The 15,350-nt window shown below is 45.0% G+C and overlaps 1 protein-coding gene across 7 annotated transcripts in view; it reads right to left on the minus strand.

Moving 5' to 3' along the window:
- ARHGEF39 (Rho guanine nucleotide exchange factor 39) overlaps positions 1 to 15,350 on the minus strand; it is a 71,368-nt gene that overhangs the window by 51,483 nt on the left and 4,535 nt on the right. For 2 of the 7 annotated variants that reach the window (XM_048834655.2, XM_048834645.2), the window contains exon 1: positions 13,301 to 13,437. The exons of 1 other annotated variant lie outside the window; for it this stretch is intronic. The gene's annotated coding sequence lies outside the window, so the exon portion shown is untranslated. Of the gene's footprint in view, positions 1 to 12,757; positions 12,779 to 13,168; positions 13,255 to 13,300; positions 13,438 to 13,799; positions 13,820 to 13,844; positions 13,998 to 15,350 lie in introns of those variants that run through there. 4 more of the 7 variants (XM_048834647.2, XM_048834648.2, XM_048834646.2 and 1 more) reach the window with 4 other exon arrangements.

Here is a 15,350-nt window from a genome sequence, read left to right on the forward strand (position 1 = left end):
AAAATGAGGAAGCTAGTTACATGGAAATGAAAAGGAACAGTCATAAGAGTGAAATGCCTGCAAACTGCATGGAAACTATTTTAAAACACCATAATAGGGGCTTAAACTAAAGTATACCCCAAATAAAATAATAGTCAGAGGACCAAAAAAATCCCACCATAGTTAAACAGCAGAGTAAAAGAGGTGGTTAGAGGCAAAAAGGCATCCTATTAAAAGTGGAAATTAAATCCTAGTGAGGAAAATACAAAGGAACATACACTCTAGCAAGTCAAGTGTAAAAGTATGAGGTGGCAGATCAAGAAAGAATCAGAAGAGCAACTAGGTAAGGACACACAAACTAACAGCAAAAAAAGTCCATCAGAAGTAGGAAGCCTTCCAAGCAATCAGTAGGGCCACTGGATGATCAAGGTGCTAAAGGAGCACTCAAGAAAGCCAAGGTACTGCAGAGAAGCTGAATGAATTCTTTACATTAGTCTTCACTGGAGAGCACATGAAGGATATTCCCACACTGAGCCATTCTTTTTAGGTGACAAATATAAGTAATTGTCCCAGATTGAGGTGTCAATAGAGATGGTTTTGCAATTTCAATGATAAATTAAACAGTAATTAGTTACCAGGACCAGATGGTCTTCACCAAAGAGTTCTGAAGGAACTCAAATATGAAATTGCAGAACTACTTACTGTGGTACATAACCTATTGCTTTAATCAACCTCCGTATCAGATGACTGGAGAATAGCTAATACAATCCCAATTTTTTTAAAAGGCTCCAGAGGTGATTCTGGCAGCTACAGGCCTGTAAATTTAACTTCAGTACCAGCAAATTGGTTGAAACTAGAGTAAAGAACAAAATTTTCGGACTCATAGATGAGCACAATTTGTTGGGAAGAGTCAACATGGCTTTTGTAAAGGGAAATTATGCCTCACCCATCTATCGGAATTCTAGGATGGTGTTTAAGCATGTGGACAAGGGTGATCCAGTTGATGTAGCGTACTCAGACTTTCAGAAAGGCTTTAACAAAGTCTCACACCAAAGGCTCTTAAGAAAAGTAAGCATTTATGGGATAAGAGGGAAGGTCCTCATGGATCAGTCACCAGATAAAATATAGTAAACAAAAGCTAGGAATAAATGTTCAGTTTTCACAATGGAGAGAGGTAAGTAACGTGGTCCCCCAAGGAGCTGGACTGGGACCTGTGCTGTTCACTATATTCATAAATGATCTGGAAAAAAGGGATAAATAGTGAGATGGCAAAATTTTCAGACCATTCTAAATTACTCAAGATAATTAAGTCCCAAGCTGACTGTGAAAGTTATAAAGGGACCTCACAAAACTGGGTGACTGAGTAGCAAAATGGAAGATTTCAGAGTAACAGCCGTGTTAGTCTGTATTCGCAAAAAGAAAAGGAGTACTTGTGGCACCTTAGAGACTAACCAATTTATTTGAGCATGAGCTTTCGTGAGCTACAGCTCACTTCATCAGATGCATACCGTGGAAACTGCAGCAGACTTTATATATACACAGAGAATATGAAACAATACCTCCTCCCACCCCACTGTCCTGCTGGTAATAGCTTATCTAAAGTGATCATCAGGTGGGCCATTTCCAGCACAAATCCAGGTTTTCTCACCCTCCACCCCCCCACACAGATTCACTCTCCTGCTGGTGCTAGCCCATCCAAAGTGGATGAAATTTGGTGTTGATAAGTGCAAAGTAATGAAATAATTCCAACTAGCCATACAAAATTATGGAGTCTAAATTACTGGTTACCACTCAAGAAAGATCTTGGAGTCCTTGTGGATAGTTCTCTGAAAACATCCACTCAATATGCAGTGGCAGTCAAAAAAGTTAACAGAATGACAGAAAATATTGTATGAACGGCTTTCATATGATGATAGGTTAAAAAGACCGGGACTGTTCAGCTTATAAAAGGTACGACACAATATAGGTCTATAAAATCACGGATGGTGTGGAGAAAGTGTTATTTATCTCTTCGCATAACACAAGAACCAGAGGGGTCATCCAATGAAATTAATAAGCAGGTTTAAAACAAACATAAGGAAGCACTTCTACAAAGAATGCATATAGTCAACTTGTGGAACTCCTTGCCAGGGGATGCTTGTGAAGGCCAAAAGTATAACTGGTTCAAAAAAGAATTAGGTAAGTCCATGGAGGATAGGTCCATCAACGGCTATTAGACATGATAGTCAAAATCCCATGCTCCCGGTGTCCCTAAACCTCTGAGTGCCAGAAGCTGGAAATGGATGACAGGGAATATATTGCTCAATAAACTGCCCTGTTCTGTTTCTTCCCTCTAAAGCATCTGGCACTGGCCGGTATCAGAAGACAGTATACTGGGCTAGATGGACCATTGGTCTTACCCATTATGGCCATTCTTACGAATTGATAATTTATATTCAAATTAAAAGTATTTGCTGAGGAGCTCTCTGAACCATTAAATCTTGATTTTTATTAAACCTTGGAACACTGTGGACATTGCAGAGGACTGGAAAAAACCAGTATTGTCCTGAATATTTAAAAATGGAATGTGGGATGACCTGAGAAACTGTAGACTGGTTAGCCAGTCATCAGTTTTGGGCAAAATTATGGAAAGGTTGATATGGGACTCAGTAGCAGAATTCATACCTAATCAAGATTCAGAGTAGCAGCCGTGTTAGTCGGTATTCACAAAAAGAAAAGGAGTACTTGTGGCACCTTAGAGACTAACAAATTTATTTGACCATAAGCTTTCGTGAGCTACAGCTCACTTCATCAGATGCATTCAGTGGAAAATACAGTGGGGAGATTTATATACATAGAGAACATGAAACAATGGGTGTTACCATACACACTTTTTGCGAATACACACTAACACTGGCTGCTACTCTGAAACCATACACACTGTAACAAGAGAGTTATCACTTAAGGTGAGCTATTACCAGCAGGAGAGCGGGGGGTGGAGGGGACGGACCTTTTGTAGTGATAATCAAGGTGGGCCATTTCCAGCAGTTGACAAGAACATCTGAGGAACAGTGGGGGGGTGGAGGGGGGGAAATAAACGTGGGGAAATAGTTTTACTTTGTGTAATGACACATCTACTCCCAGTCTCTATTCAAGCCTAAGTTAATTGTATCCAGTTTGCAAATTAATTCCAATTCAGCAGTCTCTCGTTGGAGTCTGTTTTTGAAGTTTTTTTGTTGAAGAATTGCAACTTTTAGGTCTGTAATCAAGTGACCAAAGAGATTGAAGTGTTCTCCGACTGGTTTTTGAATATTATAATTCTTGACGTCTGATTTGTGTCCTGCTGAAGTGAAGAAACAGATTGACAGAGCCAGAAGAGTACCCAGAAGTCACCTACTTCAGGACAGGGCCAACAAAGAAAATAACAGAACGCCACTAGCCATCACCTTCAGCCCCCAACTAAAACCTTTCCAACGCATTATCAAGGATCTACAACCTATCCTGAAGGATGACCCATCACTCTCACAGATCTTGGGAGACAGGCCAGTCCTTGCTTACAGACAGCCCCCAAAACTGAAGCAAATACTCACCAGCAACCACACAACAGAACCACTAACCCAGGAACCTATCCTTGCAACAAAGCCCATTTCCAACTATGTCCACATATCTATTCAGGGGACACCATCATAGAGCCTAATCACATCGGCCACACTATCAGAGGCTCGTTCACCTGCACATCCACCAATGTGATATATGCCATCATGTGCCAGCAATGCCCCTCTGCCATGTACATTGGTCAAACTGGACAGTCTCTACGTAAAAGAATAAATGGACACAAATCAGATGTCAAGAATTATAACATTCATAAACCAGTCGGAGAACACTTCAATCTCTCTAGTCACTCAATTACAGACCTAAAGGTCGCAATATTACAACAAAAAGACTTCAAAAACAGACTCCAACGAGAGACTGCTGAATTGGAATTAATTTGCAAATTGGATACAATTAACTTAGGCTTGAATAGAGACTGGGAGTGGATGAGTCATTACACAAAGTAAAACTATTTCCCCATGTTTATTCCCCCCCTTCGCCCCCCCACTGTTCCTCAGATGTTCTTGTCAACTGCTGGAAATGGCCCACCTTGATTATCACTACAAAAGGTCCCCTTCCCACCCCCCTGCTGGTAATAGCTCACTTTAAGTGATCACTCTCTTGTTACAGTGTGTATGGTAACACCCATTGTTTCATGTTCTCTATGTATATAAATCTCCCCACTGTATTTTCCACTGAATGCATCTGATGAAGTGAGCTGTAGCTCACGAAAGCTTATGCTCAAATAAATTTGTTAGTCTCTAAGGTGCCACAAATACTCCTTTTCTTTTTCCTAATCAAGATGTTATGGAAAAGGGGACTTGTCAAAGAAACCTGATATTTTTTCTGAAATCACAAATTTGGCTGATAAAGGATAACCGTGCTGACATAATATACTTAGAATTCTAGGAGGCATTTGATTTAGTCCTGCATGACATTCTGATAAAAAAAATTAACATTATACAAAGTCAGTTTAGGCCATATTAATTGCATTAAGAACTGGCTCACTGACAGATCTCAGGAAGTAGTTGTAAACTGGGACTCACAGATTTTGAGACCAGTGGGACCATTAGATCACCTAGTTTGACCTTTTGTTTAACACAGACCATGGAATTTTACCCAGGTAACCCTGTACTGAACCGAATAATTTGTGTCTGACTAAAGCATATTTTCCTGAAAGACATCCAATTCTTGATCTGAAGACTTCAAGAGTTGGAAAATCCAGCACTTCCTGTGGTAGCTGTTTGTTCTTGTAGTTCACTGTTAAAATGTTTTGCCTTATTTCTGATCTGAATCCATCTGGCTTCAGCTTTCAGCTAGTGGTTCTTATTACACCTTTCTCCACTAGGCTGAAAAGCTTTTACATCCAGTATTTTCTTCCTTTGAAGATACTTGTAAACTGTCACCAAGTCATCTGTAACCCTAAGAGAACCCCAATGCCAGAGGGCAAGGTACCACCTGGTGTGTAGCAGTGAGTCTCAGCTGGCCTGACCAGGTCACTGCTTCCTAGGCACCTTCTAAATAAATAATATGGCAACAGTGTGTTGTAATACATCATTGGAGAACTAGTAACTCAAAAATCATTAATATTCTTGTGTGATGGATGTATGGTTAACCTGCAAAGAATTACACAGATGTGCTGGAAATATGTGACTAAAATGTGTCTAAATCAGGCATGTTAAGAAAAGCTGATACACATTTTTTCTTAGACAAAAGATTGTGAATTCCCCCTCTGCTGAGCAAGCCCTGGACAATGGAGATACATCAGCATGTAAACAAAGCAGTTGGGGAAAGATTTCACTTGCACTGCAAAATTGCAGCAAGGAACATCACATGGGAACTCACAGGGGTGGGGTGGGGCAGAAACCTTGATCAAGATGGCATTGCCCCCCCGGGAGGAGAGAAGAGACAAACCTCAGGGGACCTTCCTGGCTCTTGACATCAGGACACTGAAATTTGGGGACTATATGTAACTGGGAAAAAGACTTTGGGTTATCCGTCACCCGAGGCAAAGAAATGAAGTGCTTTGAGCTCTCTGTTGGATCTTGGCTAAAGCCTGGCCAGCCTGCTAGAAGAATGACTGGTGAGAAAACTACTTTCAACAAAAGACTCTAGTTTATTAAGTCTATTTTTACTTTTGTTTGTAACCATTTCTATACCTAGTCCTCTTCTACATGGTATCATGTAAATCTGTGTTCTGTTGTTAAACTCATTTTACTTTTACTACAAACCAACTCAGACCTGTGTACTGAAGTGGACGGTGTGTCAATTGCAGTTAAGCTAACCAGCTGCTACATACTGTCTCTTTAAAGAAGCAGCAAATTTGATAAGGTTTTGAGAGTGTTACAGTTTTGAGAGGTTGAACACTGCAGAAAAATGTTTTTGGGAAGACTGTGGAGCTAGAAGGGTTATAGAGGGCCCCCAGCAAAAATATCCAGGCAGTGCAAGCCAGAGTGAGACCTTCATCCTTGTATGCTAGCTGTTGGTGTCACAGCTGTGAGCCACAGCAGCATAGCATATAAGGCACCCGAAGATGCAAGGCAGGTGTTGAATGAACCCCTTTCTGGCATGGATTGCTCCCAAAAACATCACATCATCTCTCAGTTTTCTTCTGAGTAAGTTAAACAGATAGAGTTTGTTAAGTCTTGCACTGTAAGGCATTTTTTCTAGCCCTCAAGTCATTTTTGTGGCTCTTCTCTACATCCTCTTCTGGTGTCAACGCTCTAAAAAGTATGCTGGAAAAAGTTAACTGTCTGCAGTATTCTAGTATCTGTCTCACCAATACCATATACAGAGATAAAAATCATCTCTCTATTCACTGTTTATATATCAATGAATGCATTAAGCTACTTTGCCACTGCATTGCTACTCTGAAACCTGCATTGCACTGGGAGCTCATGTTGAGTTGTTTTTCCACTATGACCCCTAAATCCTTTTCAGTCACTGCTTTCCAGGATATAGTCCCACATTCTGTAGGTACGGTGTACATTCATTGTTACTAGGTGGAGGACCTTGCATTTGGCTGTATTAAAATTCATTTTGTTTGAATGGACCCAGATTGATAAGCAATCCAGATGGCTCCTGAATGACTATCTTGTCCTCATTTGTCGCGGTAAATCTTTGTGTCAATTTTTCTTTAAATCACTAATGAGTTTTTATTTACTTCTAGACCCTTCATAAAAATACTGAATAGCATGAAGCCTTGAACTCTGTGGAATCCCACTAGAAAAAACGCACATTCAGTGATGATTCAACTTTCACAACTACTTTGAGATTTATCAGTTCTTAATCCATTTAACGTGTTTTATTGATATTAGATAGTGCTAATTTTGGGAATAGACTGTGGCAGGGGTGGCTAAACGCGGCTCTTTTACAGTTAAAGTGCGCCTCGCGGAGCCCCCCATGGTGGGGCGGGAGACTCAAGACTTCTGCCCAGCAGTAGGATGGTGGGACTAGGGGCTTCTGCTCAGCAGGGAGAGGGGTCTAGGGGCTTCAACCCCACAGGAGGCTCCTGCTGGGGCTCAGGACTTCAGCCCCACTCTTGCTGAAGCCCCTAGCCCCCACCCTGCCACAGGGCAGAAGCTCTGAGCCTTGGCAAGCGCACCAGGCTCTTGAACTTCTGAAGATTATCATATGCGGCTCGGAGGGTCAGTAAATTTGGCCACTCCTGGACTATGGGGTCCACGGGGATGTGTTTTTGGCCCAATACTATTCAATGTCTATCTGTGATTTTGTATTTTCTCCAATATCATTATTGATAAAGTTTGCAGAGGACACAAAAAAATTGATGGAATAGAAAAATAACGATGGGGACACATCAGTTATGTAGGCCGAACTGGATCACTTGGTAAGGTGGGCTCATTTGAGCAAGGTGTCTTAACTATGTAGCTGACATCTTGAACAAGTTTGAGACCCTGCTAGAGTACACTGATGCTGAATCCACCTGGACAGACTTCAGATTGCAGATAACTGATGCTTCTACGACCATCAGTCACCGTGCCTCAGTGGGTCACAGCTGAGATTGTCCTGAATGCCAGATTCAGGACAAACTGCTGAAAAATATGGCAGAACCCCCTACCGCACCACCCTGCTGCGGGGCAGAGATCCTGAGCTTCCCCCCAGTCTGGTAGGTGCAGAATGGGGGGAATTGGGGGGGAGGGGAGGGCCTTGAACTGCACTTTAATGGTAAAAGAGCTGCATGTGGCTCATGAGCCATAGTTTGGCCACCCCTGGTCTAATCTCAAGAGATCAGCCATTTAGCCAGGTCAATATATAACTCAGATCTTACAAATAATCATGCTAATTCCAATCCTTCAGTGACTAAAAACTAAAGGTTTAATAATAAAAAGAAAAAAAATAGACTTAACAATGGTTAACAGGTCATATACATACAAAAAATTACAAAGTCCTTATATCAGGTTTGTAGCAATGATAGTATAGACTGCTGGCTTGTAAAGTCTCTCTGGTAATTTCCAAAAGATTGGGAGGGCCTCATTCCATATTTCAGTATGCTCCTTTTTGTTGTCAATCCATAGTCCAGAGAATCAGGGCAGGAAAGAGACAAAATGGAGATCTCAGGGGTCTTTTATATCCTCGGTTATATGCCTGGACACGTACACGCTATATTGATGACATCTTCATCATCTGGACCCATGGAAAAGAAGCCCTCGAGGAATTCCACCATGTTTTCAACAATTTCCATCCCACCATCAACCTCAGCCTGGTCCAGTCCACACAAGAGATCCACTTCCTGGACACTACAGTGCTAATAAACAATGGTCACATAAACACCACCCTATACCGGAAACCTACTGACCGCTATTCCTGCCTACATGCCTCCAGCTTTCACCCTGACCGCACCACACGATCCATTGTCTACAGCCAAGCTCTGCGATACAACCGCATTTGCTCCAATCCCTCAGACAGAGACAAACACCTACAAGATCTCTATCAAGCATTCTTACAACTACAATACCCACCTGCGGAAGTGAAGAAACAGATTGATAGAGCCAGAAGAGTTCCCAGAAGTCACCTACTACAGGACAGGCCTAACAAAGAAAATAACAGAACGCCACTAGCCGTCACCTTCAGCCCCCAACTAAAACCCCTCCAACGCATTATTAAGGATCTACAACCTATCCTGAAGGATGACCCAACACTCTCACAAATCTTGGGAGACAGGCCAGTCCTTGCCTACAGACAGTCCCCCAACCTGAAGCAAATACTCACCAGCAACCACATACCACACAACAGAACCACTAACCCAGGAACCTATAATTGCAACAAAGCCCGTTGCCAACTGTGCCCACATATCTATTCAGGGGACACCATCACAGGGCCTAATAACATCAGCCACACTATCAGAGGCTCGTTCACCTGCACATCCACCAATGTGATAGATGCCATCATGTGCCAGCAATGCCCCTCTGCCATATACATTGGTCAAACTGGACAGTCTCTACGTAAAAGAATAAATGGACACAAATCAGATGTCAAGAACTATAACATTCATAAACCAGTCGGAGAACACTTCAATCTCTCTGGTCACTCGGTTTCTAATCTCAAAGTGACTATCCTTCAACAAAAAAACTTCAAAAATAGACTCCAACGAAAGACTGCTGAATTGGAATTCATTTGCAAATTGGATACAATTAACTTAGGCTTGAATAGAGACTGGGAGTGGCTAAGTCATTATGCAAGGTAACCTATTTCCCCTTGTTTTTCCTACCCCCGCCCCCCCGGACGTTCTTGTTAAACCCTGGATTTGTGCTGGAAATGGCCCACCTTGATTATCTTACACATTGTAAGGAGAGTGATCACTTTAGATAAGCTATTACCAGCAGGAGAGTGGGGTGGGGGGAGAGAAAACCTTTTGTAGTGATAAACACCCATTTTTTCATGGTTTGTGTGTATAAAAAGATCTTCTGTACTTTCCACAGTATGCATCCGATGAAGTGAGCTGTAGCTCACGAAAGCTTATGCTCAAATAAATTGGTTAGTCTGTAAGGTGCCACAAGTACTCCTTTTCTTTTTGCGTATACAGACTAACACCACTGTAACTCCGAAATCTTTTCCTTTGGTTCACCACTAGATGGCTCATAGGGCTTCTTCTCTCTAGAAATGTAGCCACAGGCTTACACTTATAAGACAGAGGACTGAATCGTGAAAAGCAGCTTAGGCTGCAAAGGACTAGGATCACAGTAGATAGTCCATTGAACATGAGCTCCCAGTACAATGCTGTAGTTAAAAGGGCAAACATGATCCTAGGATGCAGGGGACTGTCAAGTAGGACCAGGGAGGTGGTATTACCTCTGTATATAGCATTAATTAGACCATTATTGGAACACTGCATCCAGTTCTAGGGTCCACACTTCCAAAAAGGATGCTGACAAATTGGGAAGGATTCAGAAAAGAGTTACAAGAATTAACCAAGGTTTGGAAAGTGTGCCTTAATTGTGAGAGACTCAAACTCAATCTATTTAATTTATCCAAGAGAAGGTAAATCGGTGACTTGATCATTGTCTACATTTATCTCGGAGGGTGGGGGAGGGGGGAGAGATTTCTGATAGCAGAGGTCTCTTCAATCTAGCAAACAAAGGCCTAATGAGAGCTAGTGTCTGGAAGCTGACAAATTCAGATTAGAAATAAAGGCACATCTAAAAAAAATACAGTGAGGATAATTTACCATTGGGACTTACACAAGGATACTTGAAAATCTTTAAGTCAAGACTGAGTCTCATTTTGAAAAAGACATGCTTTGTTTTAACCAGAAATTATAAGTTTGATGCAGAAAATAAGTGAGTTTCTATGATCTGTTATACAGGAGGTCAGACTAGTTGATCATAATGATCCTTTCTGATCCTAATCTATTACAGTAGCCCACGGTTTTTGGTTAGACCAAAGAACCAGGTAAAGTTTAAGACGTGTCTATGTTCAGAGAACTGCATGCTGACCTGACAGACCGAGACTCTCCAGATTTTTGAATCTCTGTACTACATTAGGATCACCAGATGACGCTAAGTGCGGGAGGGTGTGAATTTGCAGAACCCTCATCTCTGGGCTTCATTATTTTCACCTCTTCAACACCGCACCCACATCACACCCACCTATGCCCTATCTCCCATCCATTCAAAACATAGCCACTAAAACCATCAGCCTCTCCCACTTTAACTACATCAGGTTCAAGATTTTTGTCCTATTCTTCAAAACCCTTCCCTTCATCACATCACCTAGGGACCATTGCCATCTGAAGATAGCCAGATAGCTCCAGCCACTCCTTTCTACCCTCCACACACCTCCTGCCCCAGTGGCTGGAGTGGCTCAAGAGCATGAGTACCAACCTCAGATCAGACTGTTACAAACCAGCGCACAAATGGCTAACTCATTGTGAGTTCTGTACTTAGATCTCACCAACCCAGCATTAAGTGTGAACTCCTTAAGCACTATAACAGCCTTAACATGGTGTCAGACAGTCCCCTTGGATACTCTGTCTATCTTACCACCAAGGCAAGCCTGCCTTTGTGATAGATGGTCCCTTACACCAAAAATCACAACAATATTCAGGTTCCTCTCAATTTCAAAGGACGAGTCTTGTACCTCAGATCTGTCACCACAGACAACACTTGTCGCCAATCCTATATTAAACTACAGTAATTCCTCACTTAACGTTGTAGTTATGTTCCTGAAAAATGCTACTTTAAGCGAAACGATGTTAAGCGAATCCCATTTCCCCATAAGAATTAATGTAAATAGTGGGGGGTTAGGTTCCAGGGAAATTTTTTTTGCCAGACAAAAGACTATACTATATATATATATATATATATATATATATAAATAAAATACACACACACAGAATACAAGTTTTAAACAAAGAATTTAATACTGTACACAGCAATGATGATTGTGAAGCTTAGTTGAGATAAAAAGAAAAGGAGTACTTGTGGCACCTTAGAGACTAACCAATTTATTTGAGCATGAGCTTTCGTGAGCTACAGCTCACTTCATCAGCTACAGCTCACTACATCTGATGAAGTGAGCTGTAGCTCACGAAAGCTCATGCTCAAATAAATTGGTTAGTCTCTAAGGTGTCACAAGTACTCCTTTTCTTTTTGCGAATACAGACTAACACGGCTGTTCCTCTGAAACCTGTCATTAGTTGAGATAGTGGAGTCAGAGGGTGGGATATTTCCTGGGGAATGCCTTACTGCTAAATGATGAACTAGCACTCAGCTGAGCTCTCAACGGTTAACACATAGTTGTTAATGTAGCCTCACACTCTACAAGGCAGCAGGAATGGAGGGAGGAGACACAGCATGCCAGAGAGAGACAGAGACAGTGTGTGTGTGTGTGTGTGTGTGTGAGTGAGACACACACACACACAGGAGGGGCAGAGGATGCTGAATGCTCCGAGGTCAGACCCAGGAAGGTGGAAGTTGTGAGAGCTGTGTGTCCTGAAGACAGTCTGCTCACAGAGAGGAGACTTCACCAGAGTCCTGACTGGCTTTGTGGGGAGCAGTTCCAGAGCATCGCCCAGAGACTCCATGACACCTCAAGAAGTCATTAAGTCCAGCCCCTTGCACTGAGGCAGGACCATGTAAACCTAGGCCATCCCTGACAAAGGTTTGTCCAATCTGTTCTTAAAAACCTTAAAAAATGACATGGATTCCACCGCCTCCCTTGGAAGCCTGTTCCAGATCTTAACTATCCTTATCATTAGAAAGCTTTTCCTAATATCTAACCTAAATCTCCCTTGAAGCAATAGGCTTAATCTGCAGCTTTTCCTACCTTCAGTGGACACAGAGAACAACTGATCACAGTCCTCTTTATATAACAGACCTTTACATATTTGAATGCTCTTTTCTCAAAACTAAACATGCCCAGTTTTTTTTCCCCTTATGGGAGGCACAAGTAGTGATTAGGGCACAGATCCACAAGGATAATGAGGCACAAACGTCCCAGTTTTGGCTCCATGGAAATCCCCAAGACTCCTGCCAAACTTGGTGGGCACCTACATTTTAGAGGTACAGTAAAAGCTCCCTAGGCACCTATGTTTTGCCCTCTCAGCATGCACACTGCTACCTCACTCTAGGCACTCAGTGAGAGCCACAGAGCAAGGGAAGATGGGTTTTGGGGCCCTACAATCAAGTAAGGGGTAAAAGATTTGAATAGGGCATCTCCCACCTCTCAGGAGAATCCTCTGACCACTGACCTATGGAATATTTTGAGGTGGGGCTCCCTCCCTCCAGCTCTCCAGTTGAAGCTGTTCCACTGTGGATAAATAATGAAAGGGCAACTGGAGCAGGAGGACTGGACCAGAGAGTCAATCCTTCTCACTCTGGTCCAATGACTATTCCACTGTGGATAAACGCCTACAGTCATTTCTCCTGCCCCCAGCACAGCTCTCCCTCTTCCCCGACAACAAAGTGCAGCAGCAGAGCACATGGTCCTCCTGCCCCTACACACACACACACACGATCTCCCCGCACCCCACAGGACAGCGCAGGACTCTGCCTCCCTCCTCCGACACAAAGAATACGGGGGGGGGCACAGCCGTGTCCCCCCCATGCAACGGGACAGCGCACGGCCCTCCCGACCCGGTACAGCGGGGGAGCGGACCTACCGCCAGCCCTCACAGGCTCTCACACATCGGCGGGACAGCGGCACAGCCCCGCGTGCTCTCCGGGCACAGATTACGTCGCCCGCGGCTCCAAGGGAGGGAAGCTGACCCCGGAGGAACCCGGCGCCCCATTACCTGCGCTCGCTGGGCCTCAGTCAGCAACAGGCCTCCCTGCCAGAGCCGCCCCGCCCCGCATTCAAACGGCCGCCGCCGCGCGAGCCCAGGGAGAGGGGGGGAGGGCAGGGCACAGCACAGCACGTCCTCCCTCCCACCCACCCACCAGCATTCAAACGGCCAACGCCGCGCGAGCCCAGGGAGAGGGGGCGAGGGCAGGGCACAGCACAGCACGTCCTCCCTCCCACCCACCAGCATTCAAACGGCCAACGCCGCGCGAGCCCGGGGAGAGGGGGGGAGGGCAGAGCATAGCACCACCCCACCCCTCCCCCCCGCTCACGCCCCCAGCATTCAAACGGCCGCCGCCGCGCGAGCCCAGGGAGAGGGGGGGAGGGCAGAGCATAGCACCACCCCACCCCTCCCCCCCGCTCACGCCCCCAGCATTCAAACGGCCGCCGCCGCGCGAGCCCAGGGAGAGGGCGGGCAGAGTAGAGCAGAGCACGTCCTCCCTCCCACCCACCAGCATTCAAACGGCCGCCGCGAGCCTGGGGAGTGGGCACAGCACCTCTTCCTCCTCCTCCTCCTGCGCGGGGAGAGAGTGCAGCGCCCAACCGGTCCGGACCAGGCCGGGCTGGTGGGCGCTTCCCACCTAGTCCTCGGCTTGGGCCCGCGAACGGCGAGTCCGAGCCTGGGATGACTGGGGGCCAGGCCGGAGGGGACCGGGCGGCAAATAGAGCTGAGGGCGGAGCTAACGGGGGCGGGCGGCGAGTCTGAGGCAAGCGGGGAGGCGCGGCCGGGGGCCGGGCGGTGGCAAGAGGCGAGCTCGGGGCGGGTCTGAGGACCCGTTTTGCGGTAAGGGGACTGGGGAGCCGCCCTGGTTTGTCCTTGCAGTATTTGTTCTCTCTGTCCCTCCACCCCACGGAAAGGCTAGGAAGGACCCATCCGGCGCAGAGGCCGGGAGAGTGGAGGGCTCGGCTCAGGGGAGCAGCAGGCGAACAGGGTGGTCAGCACGCCGAGGGGAAAGGAGGTGCGAGAGAGTCGCCGGGGAAAAAGCCGGGGGAAGGGGTGCAGTATCTGAGCTAAATCGTTCAGGCATGAGAGAGAGAGAGAGAGAGAGCGCACAGCTTCAAGATGAAAGAATAAAGTGAAAGATTTTTAAAAATGAGTCTGAGGGAAAGAGACGAAAGGAAAGCAGCAGCCAGGAGGACAGTGGGTGGCGCCTGGAACGTACAATTGAAACAATTTGTTGAGGATAAGCTATAGCTATACAGGAACTTATCCTTGCAACAAAGCCCGTTGCCAATTGTGCCCACATATCTATTCAGGGGACACCATCACAGGGCCTAATCACATCAGCCACACTATCAGAGGCTCGTTCACCTGCACATCCACCAATGTGATAGATGCCATCATGTGCCAGCAATGCCCCTCTGCCATGTACATTGGTCAAACTGGACAGTCTCTACGTAAAAGAATAAATGGACACAAATCAGATGTCAAGAATTATAACATTCATAAACCAGTCGGAGAACACTTCAATCTCTCTGGTCACGCAATCACAGACATGAAGGTCGCTATCTTAAAACAAAAAAACTTCAAATCCAGACTCCAGCGAGAAACTGCTGAATTGGAATTCATTTGCAAATTGGATACTATTAATTTAGGCTTAAATAGAGACTGGGAGTGGCTAAGTCATTATGCAAGGTAGCCTGTTTCCTCTTGTTTTTTCCTAACCCCCCCCCCAGATGTTCTGGTTTAACTTGGATTTAAACTTGGAGAGTGGTCAGTTTAGATGAGCTATTACCAGCAGGAGAGTGAGTTTGTGTGTGTATGGGGGTATGTATGGGGGGGATGTGAGAAAACCTGGATCTATGCAGGAAATAGCCCGACTTGATTATGTAAAGAGTTGTCACTTTGGATGGGCTAGCACCAGCAGGAGAGTGAATTTGTGTGGGGGGGGTGGAGGGTGAGAAAACCTGGATTTGTGCTGGAAATGGCCCACCTGTTGATCACTTTAGATAAGCTATTACCAGCAGGACAGTGGGGTGGGAGGAGGTATTGTTTCATATTC

The sequence above is a fragment of the Caretta caretta genome, chromosome 5 (genome assembly GCF_965140235.1).
Source record: "Caretta caretta isolate rCarCar2 chromosome 5, rCarCar1.hap1, whole genome shotgun sequence".
Taxonomy (NCBI): Eukaryota; Metazoa; Chordata; order Testudines; family Cheloniidae; genus Caretta; species Caretta caretta.